This window comes from Hylobates moloch, unplaced genomic scaffold, assembly GCF_009828535.3.
Source record: "Hylobates moloch isolate HMO894 unplaced genomic scaffold, HMol_V3 SCAFFOLD_9, whole genome shotgun sequence".
In the NCBI taxonomy this organism is placed as follows: domain Eukaryota; kingdom Metazoa; phylum Chordata; class Mammalia; order Primates; family Hylobatidae; genus Hylobates; species Hylobates moloch.
In genome coordinates, this window is record NW_026652284.1 from 68,985,765 (window position 1) to 68,994,194 (window position 8,430).

The 8,430-nt window shown below is 32.7% G+C and overlaps 1 long non-coding RNA gene across 1 annotated transcript in view; it reads left to right on the forward strand.

The window, feature by feature from the left end:
• The window catches only part of LOC131384317 (uncharacterized), a 77,143-nt gene extending 72,773 nt beyond the window's left edge, over positions 1-4,370 (forward strand). The window contains exons 2-3 of the long non-coding RNA XR_009215041.1: positions 2,256-2,333; positions 4,239-4,370. This is a non-coding gene — a long non-coding RNA (uncharacterized LOC131384317). The remainder of the gene's footprint in view (positions 1-2,255; positions 2,334-4,238) is intronic.
• Positions 4,371-8,430: the final 4,060 nt, after the last annotated feature.

Sequence of the window (8,430 nt, forward strand, 5' to 3'; positions counted from 1 at the left end):
GAAATGAAGGCAGAAATAAAGATGTTCTTTGAAACCAACGAGAACAAAGACACAACATACCAGAATCTCTGGGACACATTCAAAGCAGTGTGTAGAGGGAAATTTATAGCACTAAATGCCCACAAGAGAAAGCAGGAAAGATCCAAAATTGACACCCTAACATCACAATTAAAAGAACTAGAAAAGCAAGAGCAAACACATTCAAAAGCTAGCAGAAGGCTAGAAATAACTAAAATCAGAGCAGAACTGAAGGAAATAGAGACACAAAAAACCCTTCAAAAAATTAATGAATCCAGGAGCTGGTTTTTTGAGAAGATCAACAAAATTGATAGACCGCTAGCAAGACTAATAAAGAAGAAAAGAGAGAAGAATCAAATAGATGCAATAAAAAATGAAAAAGGGGATATCACCACCGATCCCACAGAAATACAATCTACCATCAGAGAATACTACAAACACCTCTATGCAAATAAACTAGAAAATCTAGAAGAAATGGATAAATTCCTCGACAAATACACCCTCCCAAGACTAAATCAGGAAGAAGTCGAATCTCTGAATAGACCAATAACAGGTTCTGAAATTGTGGCAATAATCAATAGCTTACCAACCAAAAAGAGTCCAGGACCTGATGGATTCACAGCTGAATTCTACCAGAGGTACAAGGAGGAACTGGTACCATTCCTTCTGAAACTATTCCAATCGATAGAAAAAGAGGGAATCCTCCCTAACACATTTTATGAAGCCAGCATCATCCTGATACCAAAGCCAGGCAGAGACACAACCAAAAAAGAGAATTTTAGACCAATATCCTTGATGAACATTGATGCAAAAATCCTCAATAAAATACTGGCAAACCGAATCCAGCAGCACATCAAAAAGCTTATACACCATGATCAAGTGGGCTTCATCCCTGGGATGCAAGGCTGGGTCAACATACGCAAATCAATAAATGTAATCCAGCATATAAACAGAAGCAAAGACAAAAACCACATGATTATCTCAATAGATGCAGAAAAGGCTTTTGACAAAATTCAACAACCCTTCATGCTAAAAACTCTCAATAAATTAGGTATTGATGGGACATATCTCAAAATAATAAGAGCTATCTACGACAAACCCACAGCCAATATCATACTGAATGGGCAAAAACTGGAAGCATTCCCTCTGAAAACTGGCACAAGACAGGGATGCCCTCTCTCACCGCTCCTATTCAACATAGTGCTGGAAGTTCTGGCCAGAGCAATCAGGCAGGAGAAGGAAATAAAGGGTATTCAATTAGGAAAAGAGGAAGTCAAACTGTCCCTGTTTGCAGATGACATGATTGTATATCTAGAAAATCCCATTGCCTCAGCCCAAAATCTCTTTAAGCTGATTAGCAACTTCAGCAAAGTCTCAGGATACCAAATGCTTATTTGAATGTAGAGTATCAGGAACTCTCATTCAATGCAGGTGGATGCAAAATGGTACAGCTACTTTACAAGGTAGTTTGACAATTTCTTATTAAAAATACTTTTACCATGTGATCCAGCAATACTTTACCCAAAGGAGTTGAATGTCCAAACAAAAGTTTGTGCATCGATGTTTATAGCAGCTTTAATTGCCAAACCTGGAAACAATCAAGATGTCTTTCAGTAGGTAAATGAATAAATAAACTGTAGTACATCCAGACAATGGAATATTATTTCATACTAAAAATATAAGCATGATATTATATGGACATTATAAGACATTAAAATACATGGAAGAAACTTGAGTGCATATGGCTAAGTGAAAGTTAATCTGAAACAGCTACATACGATATAATTCCAACTATATGACATCCGGGAAGAGTTAAAATTATAGATAGTAGAAAAAAATCAGTGATTTCCAATGTTTAGGAGAAAGGAAGATTGGATAGGCAGAGCACAGTGGAGTTGAGGGTGGTGAAACTATTCTGTATAATACCATAATGGTACATATATGTCATTGTACATTTGTAAACCTCATAAAATATGCACCACCAAGAATGAACCCTGATATACACAATGATCTTTGAGTGATAATGTAGTTTCATTGATTATAACAAATGTACTACTCTGGTGCAGAATGTTGATAAGGGGAACTCTCTGTACTTCCTGCTGAATCACTATGAACTTAAAATTGCTCTAAAAATAGAGTTTATTAATTTAAGCAATTAAGGAAAAATAATGACCTTTAATATAAACAAAAGAATTAATTAATAGCAAAATAAACTATAAGAAACAATTTTTTTTCAGAGAGAAGTAATATGACACCATAAAGAAACCTGGATTGCAACAAAGAAATAAAGAACACTAGAAATGAAATAAATAAAGGTAAAATAAAGTTTTTAAAACATTTTTAATTGTTCTAAAGGACCAAATCCAACATCATGGATAAATCTTGGTAATATGCAATATGACACTATTGAGTTTAAAATCAAGTAAAATAACAGTATGGTGTCTAAGCAGGTATATATATACATATAATATATGTACATGTGTTTATGTATAGTAAAGCAATATTCATTCTAATGATATGAATAAAAATATGCAGGAAGATGTAATGGAAAAAAGTGATATGTTTGCAATTTATTCCTTAATAAATTAAGGAATTTATTTCTTGAAAAATTAAAGAATAAATCATACATAAATTCATCCTTTCATGGATAGATTATAATTGCATAGTGAGAACTGTAAAAACTCAGCATTATGAGTATTCTAATTCTGTGCAACTGAATTCCATTTTAAAAAGAATAAACAATAAAGAAAGTGTAAGGTAAAAAAATTGTGAGAGAAAATTTAAGAGATTTGGAGACATATAGATTAAAAATTTAGAAGGCATTTGTAAACAATAGGAATTTCAGGGGAAACAGAAAATAGCAGAAAGAAGAAGGGCAGCCAATATTCCAACATACCTTTCCAGTCTTCTCTGCATTAATTTTTCTATTCAAGTTTTTGATTTCTTCCTGAACAGTTCATTCATGTACTAGATTTCCATAAACACACAGATCTATTTTGAACTCAACTCTTCTATTTGTTTATCAAAGGTAATACATGCTTTGATCACAGTGGCTTTAGAATATAAAGTATTAGCAGTTAAATTGAGTTTCACTAGTCCTCAAATTCATAAATTCCTATTTATTTTTGGAAATCTATCCCTTCGTAAAAAATTTAAAATCCCAAAACTTGGGATTTTGTAGAAATTGAAAGAAAATTTATAACTGGGAGAAAATACAAAGAAACACATGAGTATTAAACATATTCATAGCTTTGACGTGGTGTCATTCCATACAATATTGCCTCTTTTCACTTATTAAGGTTTTCTGTTTTTTAGTAAAATTTTATAGTTTTTTTATCTTTAAGTCCTATTATTTATGAATAATTTTAGGATTTATGCTATTTTAAATGGGATTATCTTCCATTTGATTTTTTGCTATGATTTTTGTTTATTAACCTTCTGATTGCTTCTTTTTACTAGGAAATGAAATCTCAAAATGGCCAGATGGGAGGTCTAGCCTACAGTTCAACTAAATCGAAGTATTTTCATATTCCCCAGTGGAAGCATTTCCTTGTAGGATTTTTATACATTGGAACCAGTAGAGCTAAGAAGCAAACGTTTTGTGATTAGGTCATTAAGAAAAACAATACAAAATGATATTTTCATATCTACCTTCTAAATGATTCTGAAAACTACTGTAGCTGTGGGAGAAACTGATTCACATGGGTGCGTGCACACATATACACACAGGAAAACACACACACAGCAATGTATACACACACATTGGATCCTGCAAGATAGCATTCCAACTCACCTCACAGACATTCTTTCCAAGATGGTATTATTATAACTGAATTATAATAAGGTATACTAACATGCATTAAAGCCAGCTACTTCTGAATAATGTGCCCAATGGCATTGCCAGTTAATCCTTTGGGCATTGGTTTATTGTCCTTTTCTTTTAACTGTTTTAACTGTTTTAACTCTTTTAACCAAGAGTTAGCTCTTGGTCAGAAGCAATATGTTGTGAGCTACCTTGACAGTGTTTGAAGTATTTCGTTATTTAAAAAATGACAGTGTTGGCAGAAGCATAACAAGCATGAAAAGGAAATGACCGTAAGAAAAGTTATAATTTCATTGTGGGCCTGTCATTGTACTTTTTGTAATAAAAGTGGGACAGAAAAATCAATCTCTGGTTTTTAAAATCATTTGTATTTTTTTATATTCAATATTTCCTCTAGGAGAATGGAAATCAAGAGATGGCATTTGAAGTTTCACAAGCATAGGAGGACTTCTCTAAGAATGGAAAGCAATGTGGCAGCAGACTGATTCTGATGGGTCCTTTTGTTTCATAAAGCTTCATCCAAAAGCCAGACTGGAATGTTATTTTTTTCAGTTAACTCGTCATGGAGAAGCCACATGAGGCCATAGATGTGGTGTGAGGGATGATGAGCTTTGTAACATGAGTTAGTCTCACAAGAAGATAAAGTGATCTGTGCATGAGATTTGTTAGTTCAACATATGTTGCTCGTGCACAATTCCATATATTTTACTGCTATTCGATGATATATTGGTACTGGATGTATCCGGATTGGGAAGTAGTGAATTAGACAATATCCAGTTCACAATTGGCAGTTTAGGCTGTGTGATCATTCAGTGTGCCATGGTTGGATGTTCAGTATCTGCCAGGGCATGGCAAAAAGCCAAGATCTACTTCTCATAAAGCAGATGCCTCAGTAGGCAAAGATGACGCAAATTTGAGGCTTCTACTATGATTATTGTATTAGTGCTTAACACAAGCTCAGGTTAGACTTTTGATCTGATAGGGTCATTTAGGGCAGCACTGTATATCTTGGATCGTATGAGTAGAGGAACATAATTTCATTGAATCCAAGGCTACTGCAGAGATTCGTCTTACTCTGGGTCCCAGCCAAAGCTGGAAGCCTTTGGTCTCATCTGGTAAATTAGTCATATATATATACACTATACACTATATACATATATATATATACACTATACACTATATATGCATACATATATATATATATATAGTGTGTGTGCATATATATAGTGTATAGTGTATATACACTATATATGTACTATATATGTATGCATATATAGTGTATATGTACAGTGTCTCATAGCTTGAAAGCTGACATTGCCTAGAAGCAAGAAAGTAAGGATCTAATACAGTCTTATTAAGCAAAAGTAAGTAGATTGCAGACAGATAAAAATATTAAATGTCTGCTATGCTATATAATAATACATTCAATTTTTAAATAAAAAATAAATGAGGTAGCAGAGAATTGAAGTAAAAATGAATTAAAGGTTTCAGAGGATGAAAAATTAAATCACTCACAATATCTTTAACTTATTTAACTAATCATTGTGGCAAAACAACCAAAATAGCATAGATTTATTTTTAATCCAATTGAATGAAATAAATAAAAATGACATACACACACATGCATGTGTGGGCACCCTCCATTTACATATATACACACACACACACGTGCATACACACATTTATGTATATATTTATGTATGTATACATTTTATGTGTATATACACGTGTGTGTGTATATATACATATATATGTAAATGGAGGGTATCCACACATGCATATGTATGTATATATATGCATATCTATGTTTTTGCAAAAGTAAGATCTTAGGTAACATCCAGTGGGACCAGTTAAAACATTCCTTAATTAAGACTCTTCAAATAAATCCTCTTTTCTGTCTACATAATGTGTAAACTAGAAGTCTACTAGTATACACATATAGGAGATATCAGAGATTGAGCTATAGGGACAAAATTTATTTGGTGGAGATATAAGAGTCATTATGCCCTCAACAAAACAACTACAGATCATTCTGATTTTTTTCCATTAAGGATCACCTAATATTACTTGTTTATCCTCTTTGTATCATAATCAGCTTGTAGGTAAAATAATATAATGCATTTCACATTTATTTCAACATCATTCCATGTAGTCTATTTAAAATTATAGTTTGAGCCATGTTTTTTGAGGATTGCCACTTTGAACATTTACTCCAACTAACCAATTGAATGTTGCATCCAATTTTATGCAAATAAGAAAGTCTATGTCACAACCTTTTGAAAAGTTATCTCCAAATATTAATGCATTGTAAATGACCTCTATTAAACCAGGGGCCCTACATCATGGTTCACTTGCTATGCACATTCTCGATTTATTTATTTTTCTTTATGATGTAAGACTTTGGGCATAGGCTTTGAATATTGTGTGCAATTTCAGACCAAAGCAGCTTTATATGAAACATGAATTCATATGAGGTAGCCTTATAATGAATGCTTTAAATCACTGTGAGCTCTGTAAATGAGAAGCCCTACTTTCTTTGCTGTCTCTTGAGAACTTATTAAGACAGCAAACATGTTTTTGAGAGCAATCCAATCATATGCAGAACACAGTAGCCCTTTTATCAAGAAGAAACACTGCAGAGGAAAATACTATAACTTTTCAGCTAGGAAGTGGTATTAGAGATACATTTAAGCTCAGTGGTTCTTTCCACTAGGACTGCCAATTCCTTGTGCTGGTTTGGGGTCTAAGTTAATTGATTCCTTGTATTAGTCTTTAATGATGTGTACATCATTATAATCCAGTACACAGAAAATGTTGTGCTGTCAGGAGATTTACTGATGCAGACTGAAGCAAAAAGAGGTTACAATTGAATTTTTCTCCAAATCTATATATTGTGAATAGGGCAAAGCAAACACTCTCCAAGCATTCACATTTATTTTCCTGAAACCTGAAAAAGAAATATATCTTCATCTCAAGTGTTTCAGACATATTTAAGCTTTAAACGCATTTTCAAAATCTCTAAGTGGGTTAAATAGGCAAAAAATTCAAACACGACTTGTTGATGTTTTCATTAATCAAAAAATGTATCAAATATTCAATAAATTAGTCAAGTCGGATTAGTGAATAAATGTTTGGAATTGTATTCAGAACCTGGATCCCACGCATAGATTTAAGTTACAACATTAGAACTTCTCTAGACAGGCTGATAATTTTAATGACCTTGCAGTATTTTACACAGGGAACATGAGATAATGCATTTGAAAACTCCCTCTATGGATAAAGGCACAGAAAATCGTAGTTACTCTTACTCAAATAATATCATATAAATGTGGGGCTGTACAGAAATGATGAATAAATAAGATAATTCATGTTAAAGTATTTAACAAATCATAGTGCTTTACTAAATATGTTTATAGTTGTATGTTTATATTCACCCATTCATTTGATAATCAATTTAGTAATTCCCATATATATTCAACAATTTTACACATGTAATAAATAGAAGGTCTCAGATAGTAAAGCAGTTCTATCTGACTCCAAGAATTGCTTTGATTCTCTAAATCATCGTAGACAAAGGAAAGAATTTTCTAGTTAGATTTAGAATTAATTTATCAGATAATTGTTTTGGACTAAAGATTAGTTCTCCTTGATCTAGGAAGGTAGTTTTTTAATAAGTTTACCTTTTTGGTAGGGGATACACATAGAAAATCTTAGTAATCTTAGTGATGTCTACCCACATACTATAATCAGCTGAAACTGATAAATGGAAGACAGATTTCAGAGACAAATTACCTTCATATCTGGGTAGCTGATAACTAAATGTGGCCAGGATGGGTGAATATAATTTTATCATCTCAAAAGTATGGAACTGTGGAATAGTGTAAATGACAGACAGAGTAAGGCCCTCTAAAAATCTGTACCTCAATAAAAACAATGAGAAGAATTGGCAAAAGTGGTCAAGATTTGATTAAACACAAATTAAACTAACTATAGAAAACAATATAAAAATCAATTAAATCAAAACCTTGTTCTTTGAAAAGATCAACAAAACCGACAAACTTTTAGCTAGATGGACGAAAAAAAGAGAATATGATGAGCAATTGTATGCCAACAATTTAAACAGCCTAGATGCAATGAATCAACTCCTGAGAGACATAAGAAATTGTCACAAGAATAAACAGAAAATGAGAACATGAAGGGATTGGACCAGTAATCAAAAACTTAAGCCACAAATAAAAGCTTAGGTCAAGGTGGCTTCAATGGTTATTTTGACCAAACATTTAATGAAACAACCATTCACAAAACTCTTCCAAAAAGTACAAGAAAAGGAAAGAGTTCCCAACTTACATAAGCCTGTATTACCCTGATACAAAGCTAGACTAAAATATCACAGAAAGCTACAGACCAATATCCTTTCCAAATATAGACACAAAAGCATTCAACGAAACACTAGTAAGCTTGATCCAGCAGCATATAAAAAGGATTTTATACCATGACCAAGTGGGACTTATCACAGATATGCAAGGCTGTTTCAGAATAGAAAACTTGTTTAGTGTAACATACCATATTAATTAGAAAAAAAGACAAAA